General features: G+C 39.1%; 1 protein-coding gene across 1 annotated transcript in view; it reads left to right on the top strand.

Moving 5' to 3' along the window:
• The first annotated feature begins 564 nt into the window (after positions 1–564).
• Positions 565–16,944, top strand: part of MYOM1 (myomesin 1) — a 151,454-nt gene continuing 135,074 nt past the window's right edge. The window contains exon 1 of the mRNA XM_021686222.1: positions 565–602. The gene's annotated coding sequence lies outside the window, so the exon portion shown is untranslated. The remainder of the gene's footprint in view (positions 603–16,944) is intronic.

The raw sequence follows: 16,944 nt of genomic DNA, 5'->3' as shown, positions 1-16,944 counted from the left end.
CATGAGAGATGATGGACTCTGAAAAACAAACTGAGGTTTCTAGAGGGGAGGGGGTGGGAGAATGGGTTAGCCTGGTGATGGGTATTAAAGAGGGCACGTTCTGCATGGAGCACTAGCAGGCCACACAGAAATCTGATAACATGCATCTGCTTGTGTTTCAACACAGGACTACTTTCAACACAGGGTATTATGTACAAACAATGAATCATGGAACACTACATCAAAAACTAATGATGTAATGTATGGTGATTAACATAACAATAAAAAATAGGAAAAAAATATGAGGACTAAGAGTAAGCAGAGACCATGTCCTGAATGACCTCTAAGCCATGTTTCTGAAGGTTAGTGAGATACCACTAATCTGTCTTACTTATGGAATTAATATGATCAGATTTGTATTTTTTTTAAATCACTCTGATAATACTGTAGAGGATTAATGATTGTATTAATAATTTGGAGTAGGAATATTTGCCCAAAATGTTGACTTATTTTTTTTGTTTTTCCCAGGAAAAGAGGCTCTATGGTCTCTTTGCAGACTTTCCAGCAGGGGTTAATTCACAGAAATCAGTGCCTTGGGGCAGTATCTGTTTTGCCAGCCACCTGTAAGTATATTACAACTTTTGATTCTGAGTTCTTCTTTCTCCTGGAGAAATAATGATAAATGAAAGTAATTTCTATGGGCAGTTTCTGTTTTGTATAACTTGTCAACATTTAACACCAAACACCTCCTTTTGCATTACCCCATGGAGTGCCGATTTAGTAAAGCATTAGAGCACTGGTCTGGCAGCACTGCCCAGTAGTCCCTGAAAGACCAAAAAACCCAAAGTTAAATTTGAAGGGGCTTTTCTTTATTTTTTAAGATTTTATTTTTTATTTGACAGAGAGATAGCGAGAGCGAACACAAGCAGGGGGAGTGGGAGAGGGAGAAGCAGGCCTCCTGCTGAGCAAGGAGCCTGATGCAGGGCTCGATCCCAGGACCCTGGGATCATGACCTGAGCTGAAGGCAGACGCTTAACGACTGAGCCACCCAGGCACCCCTGAAGGGGCTTTTCCAAGATCAGTATTCTTCAGTGTCTTATTGTGTGCTACACAGTTTATTACTTGCTTCAGGAAGTAGAAAGAGCCATGACAGGAAGGAACACATACTTCCCAAGGGTGCCGCCTTCTGTTTTTATTCCCGTGACCATGCACAGTGCCAGGCATGTCACATGTGCCCAATGAAACCTAAGTTAAAACAGTAAACCTTGTTCAAGAACTTTGAGGCCGAGGTAGTAGAAAACAATAAAGGGGACTTAGGAAGTGGTTGAATGATGAAAGTAGTCCTGTGTTGAAACACAAGCAGATGCATGTTATCAGATTTCTGTGTGGCCTGCTAGGTCCGGAATGAAAGTTTTCTTGGTACAGAAGGTAGTTGTGGTGGCCGGATTAACCACAGACAGGTTAGATCTTGTTTGGATACATTAGCCCAATAAAAATTTTTGCTCAAGATGGGAGAACAATGAATAAAATCTTGTATGTTAGTCTATTAATTCTTGTAGTAATTTTGTCTGTTTAAAGTCTTTCCATATAGAGTGCATCAGATGTTTGTTAAAATAATGTGTATAACAGTTACGTGAAATTTATTTCATGTAAGTATACAAAAATAACTGTGTGTGTGTGTGTGTACTAACATTAGCACCCTTGCTTGATGTAAAATGCTTTACATGACTTTAAAACATTACAAATATCACAAGGGAACAAAATTCCAGACTTCTGAAGCAGATAGTATTAGGTTTAAAAACAGAAAAATTGGCCAAGGAATGACAAATATTAATAGAAATAGATTGAAGACTATAGGGCTCAACACATGACTTCTCAAGTGTTATTACACCATTACAATTGTGAAAGAAATAACTATTTGTAATATGTAGTTGAAAAAGAGAATATTAAAACTGAGAAAAATAAACTTGGATTAAGCTCCCATAGCATAAACCACAATAAATAGCAGGTGAGTTCTGGTCAAGCATGAAGCATAATAAGTTGAATGAAATAGAATTGTGTAAGTATCTTAACTGGAAAGAAGAGTATTTGTTTTAAAAAATGGTTTGGGGCAACCGGGTGGCTCGGTTGGTTAAGCGTTTGACTCTTGATCTCAGCTCAGGTCTTGATCTCAGGGTCATGAGTTTGAGCCCCACATTGGACTCCACACTGGGCATGGAGCCTACTTAAAAAAAAAAGTTTAACTAAAGTATTATTGGCATACAGTAAACCACACATATTTAAAATGTACAAATGTCATAAGTTTTGACGTGTACATTTGTGAAATCTTCACCACACTCAAGATATTAACATATCCATCACCCCCAAAGTTTCTTCATGCCCATTTGTAAAGCCTCATTCCTAACTCCTCTCACTTCTTACCTCCCCCATCTTCGAGGCAATCACTCTCTGTTTTCTGTCACTATAGTTTGTGCAAATGTAAGTTTTTGACCGGTGAAAGTATTACTGATTATAAGATTGATGGTTCCACTTTTATAAAAGTCAAAATGTAATGAAAACAAGGAAAGAATAGAAATGGAAATGTTTTATGATAAATGTGACAGATAAAAGCTTAACATCCAGAATATTTCAAAAATTTAATAAAAAGCGTGTTTTATTTTGACTTGTTTGATAGCAAGGAACAGAGACAAAGTCCAGTTAGCTCAAGAAAAAGGATACCTATGTTAGGGATATACATGACCTGCATCTAAACTGGAGAGTTGCTGAAAACAGAGGTAGCTTGGGGTACTTGACTCTTTGGTTTTCCTCTCATGGGCCAAATGATTGTTCTCTGATTAGGTCTCTACTTCTTTAAGCACATCTACTTAGTTTTCTCTCTACCAGCCGTCTTTCTCTGCTAACCCTAGTTTCTAGTCCCTCATAATTTCAACTTGTCATGGCTCCTCTGACTCCAGTATACACAAGGCAACTCTTTGTCCAGCCTTTTTCACTTTTGCTCCTTATATTAAGTGCATCGACACTCAACATTTCCAAATTCACATTCTCAAGAGAGGAATGTGATTGGCTTGGCTCACCTTTTTGGGCCAGGCCATACACCACAGGTGGTTGGCCAGGATATTCATCAGTTATCTTTGGGTCTGAAATGACCCATCACTGTGGGTCAGAGAGCAGGAATCACATGGTGCAAAACATCAGCATGTACTGTGAACAGGACAGGCATTGAGTGTTTACCTGTCCAGTAAAGAGGATAGTCCTTAAGAGCCAGATAGAGGTGGATTCAAATCCCAGCTCCACTATTTATTAGCTGTGTGACTTTGGGTAAGTTGCATAACCTGTCTGAACCTTAGTTTTCTCATTTATAACTTGGGGATAATAACTGCCTTGTATAATTTTTGTAAAAAATAAAATACGTGTAAAGCATGGAACAGTATCATGTAGTAGGTCTCAATTAGTGGTAGCTATTTTATTTTGTTTATTATTATATTAACAGATTAATAATGATCTCAAGAAAAATAATCCATCTCCATGGTAAAGGTCAAAAGACAGCTCATACACAGACAAAAACCAAATAGTTAGCTAACAATGAAAAAATGTCCAGTTTTTTACAATTTTTAAAATGCACTTAAAAATAGCTATGATATGGGGTGCCTGGGTGGCTCAGATGTTTAAGCATCTGCCTTCGGCTCAGGTCATGATCCCAGGGTCCTGGGATCGAGCCCCGCATCGGACTCCGTGCTTGGCGGGGAGCCTGCGTCTCCCTCTCCCTCTACTGTTCCCCCTGCTTGTGCTCTCTCACTCTCTCTGTCAAATAAATACATAAAATCTTTAAAAAAAATAGCTATGATACATTTCGCATCTGTTAAACTTGCTAATAAATTAAAATTATACATTGCAATATTGATGTGGCAGTGAAGAAAGAGTATATTCATATTTGGTAGATGGCTTGTAGATTAGCCTAATTATTCCAAATAGCAATCTCACAAAACATACCCCTTAATTCAGAGTCCCTTTCTGGGGAAATACTTCCCAAGGAGGTAATTGAAAAGGAAAACCTCTATTTGTGCAAAATATTTATAGCTCTCTTTTTAATTCAAAAGCTTTCATCATTTTAGAATGGAAAGAGACCTAAGAGATTATTTTTCCTTTGGGCTGCACATTAGAGTCATTTAGGAGCTTTTAGAAACACTCATGTCCCATGCCCAGAGATTTTGAGGTAAACGTCCTGAAATATGGTCCGAGCTTGAGTGCAGTTTAGAAACTCCTTAGCTATTCTAATGTGCAACAAGGAAGGAGAACCACTCTTCCAGTCCCACACCATTAGGGGAACTGTGAAAAAAACAGAGCCAGAGATTAAAAGGACCCTGAAAGGAGCACACATAGTTATGATAAAAGAGCTGGGTTGAAAATGAAGATGTTTGTTCCTAATTCCTAACCCTGACTTCTAGTCTTTTTTTTTTTTTAAGATTTTATTTATTTAAGAAAGAGAGAGAGCACGAGCAGTGGGCAGGGGCAGAGGGAGAGGGACAAGCAGACTCCCCGCTGAGCAGGGAGCCCAACGTGGGGCTCAGTGCCACCCAAGCACCCCTGACTTCTGGTCTTGATGATTAACTGGAAACATCCATGTGTCCAATATTTAGAGACGAGGTAACCAGTGATTGTGCAATAGTACAATGCATTCATTGTTATTGGCTATCTATGGACAAGGTAGAACATAGTGTGTACACACTGATGAGAACCAGGTGTGGTAGTGGTGTGTCTGTTGCTATCCTCACCAAGAGATTCCCAGCTGGACCTGTTGAGTTCCTCCTTGGGAGAGCCATGGTTCTCCCTTCATGCTCTACCTCCTGCCCAAGGTGGCCAAATTCCCTGAGTCCCCATCTCTGTTATGGGGAGTGGGGTTATTGATGTCCAGTACTGCTGAACTGTGGGCTGTCCATGCTGAACAGTGATGAATCAGAAGTCATGTTTTAAAATTGTGGTGAAATATACATAACACAAAATTTACCATCTTAACCATTTTTAAGTTGCACAGTTCAGTAGCATTAAGTACATTCATATTGTTGTACAGTCATCACCACCATCCATCTCCAGAAGTTTTAATCTTCCCCAGCTGAGACTTTCTACCCACTAAACAGTAACTCTCCACTTCCTCCACCCCACTGCCCCAGCCTCTGGCAACTACTATTCTACTTTCTGCCTCTATGAATTTGACCTTAGTGCCTTATATAAATAGAATCACACAACATGCGGTTTGGTTTTTTTTGTTTGTTTGTTTCTTTGAGAGAGAGAGAGAGCATGTGTTTGTGCATGTGCCTGGGAGAGTTGGGGGGCGGGGTGCAGAGGGAGAGGGAGAAAGAATCTCAAGGAGATTTCACACCCAGTGAGGATCCTGACACAGGGCTCAATCACACCACCCTGAGATCGTGACCTGAGCCAAAATCAAGAATCAGACATTTAACTGACTGAGCTACCCAGGTGCCTCCAACATGTGTCCTTTTGACTGGCTTATTTCATTTAGCTTAATGCCTTCAAAGTTAAGAGTCAATTTTTAGGGATAAATTATTCTTTGTCTTTCTACTCCGTTGTTCTTTCTTCCAAAGGCCACTTTCCTTTGGTTTGAGGATCACCCCATCCCTCCGATTGGTCCTTGCTCTCCTCTAGTGGCTACCCTGCCTTTTGCCTCTTCTTTTCTAGCCTCCGTATTATCTGGTATTATCTGGTAAGCAGGATAGGAAAAGCTAGCTCTGTAAGATTGTACCTGAAATTTGCTAAGTCTGAAGGTTTGTTTTGTTTCTGCATCTTTGTTTCTGTTTCAGTGTAGACTGGGGAAGAAAGGGGAGGGGACTCTCAGAATATGAAAGAGAAGGAAACAAAGAACATAACCAAATTAATACTTGAAGACATATGCCTGGCTAAAATGTAAAACTGGTATCTACATTATTAAAAGAATTGAAGAAGTTACAGAATTTTATCACAAGTGGATTGTTTTAGTTATGAGCAAGTATTGTATACTGGTTAAGTGTATGAACTCTGGATCTGGGTTAACTGAATTTGAATCCTCACTCTCTTTACCCCCTGGTTTTATTGAGATATAATTGACATACAGCAATGTAGAAGTTTAAAGTATACAGCATAGGATCACCTGGGATTGGTTAAGCGTCCAACATTTGATCTCAGCTCAGGTCTTGATCTTAGCATTGTGAGTTCAAGCCCTGTGTTGGGCTCCATGCTGGGTGTGGAGCCTACTTAAAGGGGCCACCTGGGTGACTCAGTTAGCGCCTGCCTTCAGTTCAGGTCATGATCCCAGGATCCTGGGATCGAGTCCCTCATGGGGTTCCCTACTCAGTGGGGAGTCTGCTTCTCCTTGCCCCTCTGCCCATTCCCCCCGCTCATGTGCTTTCTCTCTCACTCTGCTCTCTCTCTCTCCAGTAAATAAATAGATTCTTTAAAAAAAAAGAAAAGAAAAAAATGTACAGCAGAATCACTTGAATTACATATATTGTGAAATAATTACCACAGTATCTAACACTTTTTAGTTGTATGTACTTGAGCAAATTACTGAACTTCTCTGTACCTCAGTTTTGTCATTAGTGAAAGGGTATAGTAATAATAGTACCTACTGGGCGCCTGGGTGGCTCAGTTGGTTAAGCGACTGCCTTCGGCTCAGGTCATGATTCTGGAGTCCCGGGATTGAGTCCCGCGATCCAGTCCCACGATCGAGTCCCACATCCAGCTCCCTGCTCAGCGGAGAGTCTGCTTCTCCCTCTGACCCTCCCCCGTCTCATGCTCTCTCTCTCTCTCTCATTCTCTCTCTCTCTCAAATAAATAAATAAAATCTTTAAAAAAAATAATAGTACCTACCTTACAGAGTGTTGTGAGGAATAAAGAAGTTAATACATATAAAGCATTTATAATACTACCTGGAAAATAGTAAGTACTATATAAGTGTTAGATATCAATACTTTTTTGGTCAGCATTTTGAAATTTGTTATCTGTGAGACCAAATGTGGTTATTTATATAAGAACAAATATATTTAAAAATTCAAGATAGCATTATTCACAATAGTCCAAAACTGGACGTAATGTAAAGTCCATTAATTGATGAATGGATTAGCAAAACATGGTGTATCTTTCAGTGAAATATTTCTCAGCAATAAGAAGAAACAAGCTGTTGAATCTTGCAACAATATGGATGAATCTCAAAAACAGCTTGCTAAGTGAAAAAACCCAGACGTAACGGACTACATATGATATGATTCCATTTGTATAAAATTTCTAGGAAAGGCTAAACTATAGACAGAAAGCCAGGTGAGTGGCTTTTGTGGATGGGACCAATGATTAACCTCAAACTGGCATAAGGGGACTTTTCCCAGCGATGAAAGTGTTTTAAAACTGGATTTTGTGATGGTTGCCCAACTGTGTAAATTTACTAATGCTCATTGAACCTTACTCTTTTTTTTTTTTTTAAGATTTTATTTATTTGACAGAGAGAGATACAGCGAGAGAGGGAACACAAGCAGGGGGAGTGGGAGAGGGAGAAGCATGATTCCCGCTGAGCAGGGAGCCTGATGCGGGGCTCGATCCCAGGACCCTGGGACCATGACCTGAGCCTAAGGCAGACGCTTAACGACTGAGCCACCCAGGCACCCCAATTGAACCTTACTCTTAAAATGGATGAATTTTGTGGTGTGTAAATTCTACTACTCTAAAACTGTCAAAAAGAAAATGAAACTGGAGGTTCACATCCATTGCTCTTTAGCTTGGTTCTCACTTAAAAGAAGAAAAAAGTTACTGTTTTTGTAAAAATAAGGTATGTCAACTATTGGGAGACAGTTCTATGGGTCTGTCATGTTTCTGTATGTCTTGAAAGCAAGGTCCAGCTTCCGTTTGTTCCAGACCATCTTTTCAGGGATGTTTGTGTAGTGAACAGCCTTTGAAGACAGAGTGTCTCCCCTCAGGAAAAAAGGCAGGCATGCTTACTATCCGATATAATAAAGAAAATGTCTGCCTCTAGAGCAGAGGTCAAACATGCTTAATGCTCATTATATAATATATGGTTCTGTACGCTCAAAGTCCCTGTGTTTGTGCAGGTTTCACTGGCCCTTTTCATTTTTCCCTGTGGGAATTGGGAATTAGTAAACCAGTGAAGAATGTGCTCATGCTCTGGCCTCTGCCATTGCTGAGAGTTTTAAAGTCCTTTGATTCTGACCTGGAATCTCATGTCTTGTCAGCATCCACGTTACCTTGTTAACTTTCGAGTAGGGTAAAATCTCTGACCCTTCATTCTTTTTTTTGGGTGTGGTAACATATACATGACGTAAAATTTACCATCTTAACCATTTTTAAGCATATAGTTCAGTGGCATTAAGTATGTTAACCTTAAAAATAAAACTGCCAGTATTTTACCAGCAAAATGGGTTTATTCAGGAAAAGCAGAGAATTATAATTAGGGACAAGCAAGCTATGGCAAAACCATAGACAAGTCCAGATAACAAAGGAGAGGAATGCTTTTTTATAGAGGGAATTAGGGAGTTGGGAGGGCTGTTATAAACAAAAAGTCCATTGGAGGGCACCTGGGTGGCTCAGTTGGTTAAGCGTCTGCCTTGGGCTCAGTTCCCGGGGAACTGGGGTCTAGTCCTGCATGGGGCTCCCCACTCAGCGAGGAGCCTGCTTCTCCCTCTCCCTCTGCTGCTCTCTCTCTGTCAAATAAATAAAATCTTTTTAAAAAGTTCATTGGAGTAAACTGGGAATTTGAAGTATAGTGGCTTTTCATTGGCTGAGTTATGATAGTTTCATATTGACGGGGCTGTTTCAGGGGGAAGAGAAAAACCTTCCTTCCTCCCACTGGAATAGTAAAAGTAGCCAAGTAGTATGGCTTGCAGGGTACATGTCTTCCTGTGGGATCTGCAATTGACCTCAGCTGGTATGGTATGAGAACTCTCCCCCCGACTCCCTCTGACTCCATTCTAAATGAGGTTTCCTTTTATTAATTTTTCCATGTTCATTCACCACTATCCATCTCCAGAATTTTTGCATTTTCCCATATTGAAATTCTACCCATTGAATACTAACTCCCTATTCCCTCTCCCACCAGCCCCTGGTAACCACCATTCTAGTTTCTGTCTCTCTAACTTTGACTACCCTAGGTACCTCATGCAATATTTGTCCTTTTGTGTCTAACTTATTTCACTTAGCATAGCATTTTCAAGGTTCAACCATGTTGTAGTATATATCAGGATTTCATTCATTTTTAATACTGAATAATATCCCATTGTATATGTTCACAGCTCCTGACACTAATTATAAGAAAGAAAGAAAGAAAAAAACCCCTCACTATTTGGGAGTTACTATTGACATTGGCTGAGTATCACTCTAGACATCTATTTATGAGTAGACAGACAGAAAAATAGGTGGATATAAATAATGTTAGAAAATGGGCTTTGGGGGGGCACCTGGGTGCCTCAGTCAGTTAAGCATCCAACTTGTGATTTCAGCTTGGGTCATGATCTCATGTGTTGTGAGATGGAGCCTGCATCAGGCTCTATGCTCAGCAGGGAGTCTGCTTAAGATTCTCTTCCTCTGCCCCTCTACCCATTCTCTCTCTCTCTCAAATAAATGCATCTTAAAAAAAAAAAAGAAAGAAAGAAAGAAAGAAAATGGGCTTTGGGGTTTTGCTTTCTAATACTAATCTAAAGCTCCCTTGACTGGACTAAAGGCACAGGTAGGCTTCTGGGCTGAGACTTGGTCTGCTCCTAGAATCCATCCACCAGCGCCCAAGCAGTTCCCCTGCCTCAGCCAATCAATGGATGGTTGGCCGTCGTGACTCTGCTTTTATTTGTTTCCACCTCTAAGTAGTCCTTTAGTCCTGAGGATTTTTTCGGTACCACATTTCTCACTTTTCTTTATTCAGCAATTATTTTTTCATGCCTATCTTGTGCCAAGAGCTGTGCTAGGTACTAGGAGTACTTGAACAAAAGTACTCTCCTGCCCTCAAGTAATTCACAGTACAGGAGACAGAAAAGCAAACACATGCATTAAATATAGTTTGATAGACTTCCTATCCTAGTGGAATTAGGAAAGTCTTCCAGAAGAGATGGCCTTAGGAGAAGAAGGCTTAAAGGAATGAGAGTTAAGGAAGAAATGTGCATGTGCTGGACAGGGACGGGAAGAGCAGAATAGAGAGAACAGCAGGTGTGAGGGAACTGACACAGTAGATACCTGGAGTTCATGGATGTAAAAGCAATTACCTGTGGTTGGAATTTCACAAGGCAAGAAGGGAAGTGGCAAGGAGTAGAGCTAGAGAACTATGCAGGGTAAAGTGGCAGATACCACCTTATGCCATGATGCCATAATTATTTTTAAGTAACTACCCAGCTTTGTCTACCCAACTACACGGTGGCTACTTTGGGGACATCAGTAAGTCACCCCTGAACCCTGGGGCATGGCATAGTGCCTGACATAGTAGGTTTTCAATGCGTGCTATTTTTCCATATTGTTGATGCATGTGTTGTAATTGTTAACTACTACCAGCAGCTTTAAAAACATTTTTTGATTTCAGTTGGAATTTAGTTTTTGTTTTGTTTACATTACATTTCTAAAGAATATTTCTTTGTTTATTCCCTCATACATAGACTAATGGTTTGCTACTCTTTCCTCTTCCATAAAATGAAAATTACTAAGTGGCTAATATAATTTATATATTTATTTTGGCTTTCAGGATACACTACTGTTAGTTAAATTCAGCACTTCACATTTATAAAAATGTTAATACTCTTTATTTATTTATTTTTTAAATTAAAAAAAATTTTAGTAATGTCTACACCCAATGTGGGGCTCAAACTTACAATCCCGAGATCAAGAATCTAATGCTCTCTGCCTGAGCCAGCCAGGCACCGCCAAGAATATTAATATTGCTAAAGATAATTTGAAGAGAGGGTGCCTGGGTGGCTCAGTTGGTTGAGCGACTGCCTTCGGCTTGGGTCATGATCCTGGAGTCCTGGGATCGAGTCCTGCGTCGGGCTCCCCTGCTCAGCGGGGAGTCTGCTTCTCCCTCTCCCGCTCCCCCCCCTTGTGCTCTCTCTCTATCTCAATCTCTCTCTCAAATAAATAAATAAATCTTTAAAAAAAAAAGATAATTTGAAGAGAGAATGTATCTACTTTATTTTAAAAATATATATATTTTATTTATTTATTTTAGAGAGAGCGGGTGAGCGCACAAGCAAGGAGAGGGAGAGGGAAAAGGAGAGAATCTCAAGCAGGCTCCGTGCTGAGTGTGGAGCCCAACATGGGGCTTGATCTCGTGACCCTGAGATCACGACCTGAGCTGAAACCAAGAGTCGGATGCTTAACTGACTGAGCCACCCAGGCACCCCTGTGTCTACTTAAAATTACTTTAAAAAAAAAAAACAACTATGATTCTGAAAGCAAGTATTTTTTTAAATTTCCGGACTTACATAGTTAAATGCTTTTTTAAAAGTATTTTCCATTAGATGGTTTCCTGGGAAATTTGAAATTAACAGTTGGTTAGCATTCCATTAAATTTTCAGATTAATTACACATCTGTAAGGGCATTATGATTAAATCAGAGTAATTGACAGAATGATTATTCATCTATAAGGGAATAATGATTGAATCACAACAATTGATTTTTATGAGCCCAGCTAAATTTTTCTTCTTTAATTTTAGTTTAATTATACAGTACAACACAGTATGTGTGTGATCTGGATAGCTATATTTTAGATAAATACGTTGTTAGAAAAGGCTGAATCCAGATGATGCTATAACAGAAAGATCACTTAGTATACTAAGCTGGGTCTAGCTCATGCTTTTTTGTCAGATCTTACTATGTATTTGTTTGAAATAAACTATTTGACTTTCACTGGGATCCTGAGTGTCAGTGAATAAATGATAATATTTTAGTTTTTCCACAAGTGTGTGTGGACTTCTCTAATATTGTATTCTTAACACGGATCAAAGTTCAATAAATATTTTATTGATCTAATACTTGTCTGTTACATAGGAAATAAAACTGAAATTCTTTAGTAACAGTTCTTACTTTTTTTTTTTTAAGGTTTTATTTATTTATTTGACAGAGAGAGACACAGTGAGAGAGGGAGCACAAGCAGGGGGAGGGGGAGGGGGAGAGGGAGAAGCAGGCTTCCCGTGGAGCAGGGAGCCCGATGCAGGGCCTGATCCCAGGACCCTGAGATCATGACCTGAGCCGAAGGCAGACGCCTAATGGCTGAGCCACCCAGGCCCTCCAATAGTTCTTACTTCTAATGGACATTATTGGCACATGGCTCGCTCTCTCTCTACACACAGACACACAGACACACAGACACATACACACATACACACACGCACACAGTTAAATTGTTGAAAGGCAATATGGTATGATGACTGCGCTCTGAGCAGAACAGAACTGAGTTTAAATCCTCTGTCACATACAGTTGTGTGATATTAAGAATATCAACCTCTCTAAATCTCAACTTCATAATCCATAAAATGTTTTTATGTGTATATGATGTTCAAATAAGATATTGTAAAGCAGTTAGCATTAATTTCTGACATATAGCAAGTAGTCATTAAATATTAGCTAGTATTATGATGATTTATACCTCTTATTTTTGTTAATTTTTCTTCCCTCCTGCTTCGAGAAGATTTGAAACAACTTACCATGTTCTCTAGAGAAACAGCTCACTGGGAACCATTCCAATGCCTGGTGGACAAAACTCAGAACCACTACCATTCTATATTGGATGTTTAGAGAACATAGGGATGCTTGGGGAACATGAAGCTTCGAAAACTCTCATATGGATTCCAAATAGCTAAAACATCCATATGCATACTCACAGGAGGTATATGTAGATGAAGAAATGCCAAGTTGAATTTTACCAGGAAACAGCGTCAGGACTAAGTGGAATACATTCTTTTGCGTAATTTGCCTAGCTCAGAAGCTGCTGTTGGTTATGAATGGAGACTTAAATTGTGCTTGAAGACCATTGCAAAATATCTAGTTTCTTGTAAACGAAGTGTCACTAGAGGATCCATCAATACCTGACAAAAAATGCATGGGATTCAGAGTCCAAATATGGATTGAATGAATTGCATTTGTCATTTACTAGCTGTGTGATTTTTGGCAAATGACTTTGCGTTTCGAAGTCTTGATTTCCTTGGCTGTATAATGAAGCTAATCATACCTGGCTTGCAGGGCACCATGAGAATTAAGTGAGGTCATGTATATAAAGTGCTCATCACAGTGCATTAGTGTTAACTGGAGTTGTCACCAAGGAAGTTATTATAAAGTAGACTATGATATTGGGTCAGTTCAATATTTTGATAGATACAAGTGATCTGTGTTCAGTTGAGGTAATATCACTGTAATATCATGTCAGAACATAACCAACCAGCTCAATATGTATAATCTGAACAATGAGTTTATTTCTGTAATAATAGTTGATGTTCACTGAGTATTATGTGGCAGTCACTGGGTTAAGTGCATTATTGCATTTAATCTCCACAGCATTCCCATACTTTGGATATTATTTTGTAGAGAAGGAAAATGAAACTTAGGAAGGAGAATTAATTGCTTGAGGTTGCATGGCAGTTAAGTGCCATCGATGGCCAGGAATCTAGCTTTAGTCTGCCTCTAAAATGCAGGCTCTGACCACCAGGTTATGCCACCTGTTAATTTGTTACATAGTCTGAAAAGCAAAGAAAGAGAATCTCTTGTTGGACAGACTGACCCTACTCTGACTTTAGGAAAGATAAAATGTATTGCTTCTCAAAGGCTTTAATTTAATGAAAAAAGGGATTCAAATACTCAAGCTAGAAGCTGCGACTTTGAAAAACTTTCCTGACACGAGAGAAACAGTGGCTGTGTATTGTCAGACCAAAATTATCACCACATGCAACCCATTTTTAACTTGTTTTGCGTTTAGGTAGCCTCAAGTTCTTTTTTCACCTTGTGTCTTTTAGATGTACTGTACATGTGTCACGAACAGCACACCCAGAACCATATCTTGGCATTAAAATTCCATGAAGTCCATTTTGGGAATCAAATTACTACACCTATTTTTAGTTCTCAGCACAAATTACTTTTTCCATTACACTTTTAAATATCCAGTGATAAAGAGATTGAAAATAGCTCTTACAGCCAAATAAAAATCCTGCATTTGGTTTAATCAGGACAGACCCATTGACTTGCACTGGTGTAATTACATTACTGAAGCAGCTACCTGTGAGGGCCTCTTTCTTCCTCTCGTTAGGACTCCCCTCCCCATTTGCTGCTATATTTGTCTGCCCTCTTGGCCATAAAAGGCTGGCTATGTGGCTCTGACATTCTCCTGCCTGACCACATGCATTATTTTTGAACTGGTCCCCCGGGTCCTGTCTTTAGCCCTGCCTCTTCACTTTTTTTTGGGATTCAACCGACGTGGGTTTTTCATTCTCTCATCCAGCTCCACAGCCACATCGGAGCATTTCTACCCCCATCACTCCTTTGAACACGGGTAAGTGTGACACTGAGGTAGAAGAATGCACTTGATATTTGATGTGCTTAACAGCATTGCATGTGTGTGGTTTCTTTCCATCTTGTGAGTTCAGTGGTTTTCTCAGAGAGCGGTCAGAAGAGGAGAGAAATAGCGAAGGGGAGCCCCTGGGAAGGAAGACAAAAGCAGCAGGGTGCCAGTTTTCGCTGGCACGGCTCTCCTCTCACATCCATGCTGTTCTTTTTAAGTTAAGCTACTGTTTCTGGAACCATAAGGGGATAATGGTGGAACTGTAAGTGTGAGTCCCAGTACTCTTTCCAAGTTACAGTTCAATGGTCTAGTTAAAATCTGGAATGGATGAGGTGGCAGGATACAATGTGTTTTCTATCTTCCATATGCCTGCAATAGTCCCGATTATAAATTAGACCAAACGAGGTAAATTAACTCCGAAGTCCCTGGTTTCTAATTCAGTGATTTTGTTTGACAATGCCATGTGAATAGGTGTAAGAGTGCATTATGGTATTTCTAACATGGAAATGGTTAAATAATATTTCAGTGGCAACATAGATCCCCACAGAATGATCCTAAAGGTAACACTTTCTGTGAATGATTTAAATCAGCTTTTAGCCTCTAATGCCTATACAAAAGTATCATATCAGGATTACAATTATGGAATTAGTATTTCTTCCAAAATTCCCAAATTATGTTCAGAAAGAAAATGCAGGTCTTAAAGAAACAGAAGACAACCAAACCACCTTTCTTCCCAACATACTCTAGCAGTCATGTGTTGGGGATAATCCTCACTTACCTGATGAAGAGAAGGTAGCTTACCTTCATTCCAGAGGTCAGAGTGGTGACAGCCAGCTCTGATGGACTTAAAGCCAGACCCTGTTTATTTGTAATACATTATGCATGTGTCTGTGATATGAAATACTATTAAAATAAATATATTTTGGGGAAAATAGAAATAAAGAGAGTGGAAAGTAGAATTGGGGCAAGATATTTAAAGATTTTATTTTGTGAAAATGACAGCATTTCAAGTCACGTTAGCATATATGAACTTAGCTTATAACGTAATACATAAGAAGGTTATTCATCATTTATTTGGATGTCATTTAAATAATATTTGCCATGTTACAATATACTGTGTATCATTAAAGAAACTTACCTATTATCTTTATAACTGCTTAACATATTTCTGTATTAATATATTCAAATCCTTTTGTTTTATCAAAATTTATCTAATAATTATTCATTACATATGGTAATTTTCTGTATGTTTTAGAACAGAAGATAGCAATCTATTTAAGGGTTGAAGCAAAGTTGCTTGCCTAGTAGCTATTTTTTTCCTCTTGGGAAATGCCATGTAGACTGATATCTTCCATGAGCCCCAAGACAAATATTTCTGGAGTGCAGTTTGCTGGATTTTCTTCTCTAGGGAATACATACTGACTTTTAAAAGAGTTTAAATAGGGGTGCCTGGGTGGCTCAGTCATTAAGCATCTGCCTTCGGTTCAGGTCATGATCCCAGGGTCCTGGGATCGAACCCCGCATCGAGCCCCGCATCAAGCCCCTCATCGGGCTCCCTGCTCTGCGAGAAGCTTGCTTAATCCTCTCCCACTCCCCCCGTTTGTGTTCCCTCTCTCGCTGTCAAATAAATAAATAAATAATCTTTAAAAAAAATAAATAAAAAAATAAAAGAGTTTAAATAAAAAGTAGATTTAAACTTGACAAAAACATGGCAAGTTTAAAAGGATTCATTCCTCATTTAAAATGATCAAAGAAGAGATTTGGAAAAAATTATCTCACAACCAATTTTACTTGTAAAACTAAATATTTAAATTTTTAAATGTTATTTATGCTTATTTATTTAAATGTTTAAATATAATTTAAATGTTAAAAACATTTCAGAACATGCACAAAAACATTACAAATTGGAGGGGCTTTCATAAAACTATTACTTCATCGAGGTAAGTTAGCAATGTGGCTTGATAGACTCCTGCCAGTGGACACAGTATTCAAGAAGCTCATGTAGGAAGGGAAAAATGAAGGGGGGGGGAATCGGAGGGGGAGACAAACCATGAGAGACTATGGACTCTGAGAAACAAACTGAGGGTTCTAGAGGGGAGGGGGTGGGGGATGGGTTAGCCTGGTGATGGGTATTTGAGGAGAGCATGTGTTGAATGGAACATTGGGTGTTATAAGCAAACAGTGAATCATGGAACACTACATCAAAAGCCAATGATTTAATGTATGGTGATTAACATAACATAATAAAATTAAAAAAAAAAAAAGAAGCTCATGCAATGTGAAGCCTCCCCTCCCTATGCTAAGCAAACTTATCTTTTTGTCAGTTGAACTGTTAGCTCAAGTTCACAATACAAACTGCTACACTATGACTGACTCTTACTTCTTTATGTAAGAAGATTAGAAGACTTCATATTCTTTAAGGGAGCAAATAATCTGGTTTGACACT

This window comes from Neomonachus schauinslandi, chromosome 14 (genome assembly GCF_002201575.2).
Source record: "Neomonachus schauinslandi chromosome 14, ASM220157v2, whole genome shotgun sequence".
In the NCBI taxonomy this organism is placed as follows: domain Eukaryota; kingdom Metazoa; phylum Chordata; class Mammalia; order Carnivora; family Phocidae; genus Neomonachus; species Neomonachus schauinslandi.
The sequence above is the reverse complement of the archived record's forward strand: the minus strand, read 5'-3'. Positions and strand labels throughout refer to the sequence as shown.